Genomic DNA, 686 nt, shown 5'->3' on the forward strand with positions numbered 1-686 from the left:
ATCTCCCGCTATTACAACTAATCTCCAGGCAGCAGAGATCAGTTCATCTGGAGAAAATAGCCACTTTGGCAATTGGACTCTATGGTATTGAAGTCCCTCCCCTCTCCAAACCCCACCCTCCTCAGGCTCCACCCCCAAAATCTCCAGATATTCCCAACTCGGAGCTGGCAACCTTATCTGGGACACCCAGATTCGAATCCCCATTCTTCCATGGCACTTGCAAGGTGACCTTGGGCCCGTCACACACTCTCAGTCTAAACCCACCTAATAGATAGGGTTGCCAGCTGTTCACCGGCGGCAGGATACTTCCTTCCCTTGCCTGCTGCCGCTCAGCTGGACAAAATAGAGGGCGCGCTATCAGTGTCCCCAGGGGTAATGGCGTTGGGTGATGCTCTAGCACAGTGGTTCTCAACCTTTTTCTGACCATGCCCCCCTTCCGACCCTGTTTCCTTCCTGTGGCCCCCCCGTCCTACTGGTAGAAAGGTAGCTATTTAAATGTTTTGTTTGCAAATAGCCAAGGAACAAAGAAGAAGCATAAACAGCCACACAAAATGCACACATGCAGTTCTTGTTGGGAAACTGAAATTTACAAAAAAAATACCCCACAAAAAGGGAATACAACACGCTAGTAAACGGGTTCACATACAAGGGAGAACAAAGCCTCTACCACCGTTGCACAAGGTTAC

This window comes from Euleptes europaea, chromosome 15 (genome assembly GCF_029931775.1).
Source record: "Euleptes europaea isolate rEulEur1 chromosome 15, rEulEur1.hap1, whole genome shotgun sequence".
NCBI classification, from domain to species: Eukaryota; Metazoa; Chordata; class Lepidosauria; order Squamata; family Sphaerodactylidae; genus Euleptes; species Euleptes europaea.